Here is a 1522-nt window from a genome sequence, read left to right as displayed (position 1 = left end):
ACACTGTCTCCATCCACTGCTATCCCAACTTCAATATTTTAATAAGCACTTTGAAAGTGCATTTTACCCTAGAATTCTCAAAATGTTGAATTAGAAACCTACCCCTTTAACAATGGCAAGTGACAGCTTATAAAGTGTAGCAACCTGCAATCATCTCTGAAATTACTCACGGTTTTCCAAATTAAACTCTGTGGTGCTTTCATATTATGTTTAAAGGATATATCGTGATTGATTGATAAATTTATGGTGGCAAATCTTAATTGCAGGTTCATTCCAAGTTAATAGCTGAACTACTTAAGTAGGTCTTTAGTAATTTACATTGTATATGCCTCAATATTCTCCTAACACTTAATAAACCCAGGACGCTAGCAGTATTTTTTTTTTTTACTGTAACCTCAATGAGGGGAGAAATTTTTTTCCTGCTTTCTTTTTCTACTATAGAATCTTCAGAGTCTGGAATGGTACTTAGCAAATAGGATTTCAAGAAATGTTTAGTCTTGAATGAATATAAAATAAGGCACATTAAAGCCATCCTGATAAAATAACCTCAGCACAAAAACAGGTAAAATAGTTATTCTTAGAATGCAAAAACAGCTATGTTTAAAATTTTTTTTTTGCCAAGCATAATAGTTCAACTTTATGAAATTGCTAATATTCGATTATTTTTAACCTACAAAATGTATAATTTTATGTGATTGAAATTCTTTTATATAATATTTACATATATATGGTATTATATGTCATGCACATCATCCCATATTTTAATGCATATATCAGTTTACATTATGTTTTTGAAGGCAGCATGATATTTAGTTGTATAAATACGCCATAATTTATTCAGTGTCTCTATTGAGGGCCAGTTAAGTGGTTTACAATTTTACACTATTAGAAATAATGGTGTAATAAAAATCTTTTATTGTGTGTGTGAATGTGAACATAGATCACTTACATGAGCTTTTAAGTTTGAGAATAAATTTCTTGAGGTAAAATTGCCAGGCCAAAATGACTTTACATTTTAAATTTTGACTGACACTGTAAAATTATCCTCCAAGGAGTGTATAACAACATATGATCTCAATAGCAATATATGAGTGTGCATATTATCAATCTCATTACATTTCAAAAATCATGTAATTGTAAAAAAATCTTATTTGATTTGGCATTTTTTGATTATTTTGAAGTTGAGCATATGTCAAAATATTATTTTATGTTCAATTATATTCAGGTTTTATGCATCCTTTAGGTAGTTTCCCTGAGAATGAACCATTAACCACCTCTGTTATTGCGATGGCATGAGAGGGGGCAGATCAGCCTGGGTTAATGCTTTAAATCTGCTTGAGGAGAGAGTTTTCTTGGTTCATCCAAGCATACCTGCTGGCCTCCCTCTGCCTGTCCATGTAGACCCTGAAATAATGCCAGCAATCTGGAAATCTGGAGGATTCTGTATTTGTATTAGGGTGTAAATAAGCAGAAAAATCTCTAGAGGTTCCAGTTGCTGCTGGGAGTTATGGTAGGCAGGTGG

This window comes from Pteropus alecto, unplaced genomic scaffold (genome assembly GCF_000325575.1).
Source record: "Pteropus alecto unplaced genomic scaffold, ASM32557v1 scaffold21, whole genome shotgun sequence".
Classification (NCBI taxonomy): Eukaryota; Metazoa; Chordata; class Mammalia; order Chiroptera; family Pteropodidae; genus Pteropus; species Pteropus alecto.
Note: the sequence above shows the minus strand (reverse complement) of the source record.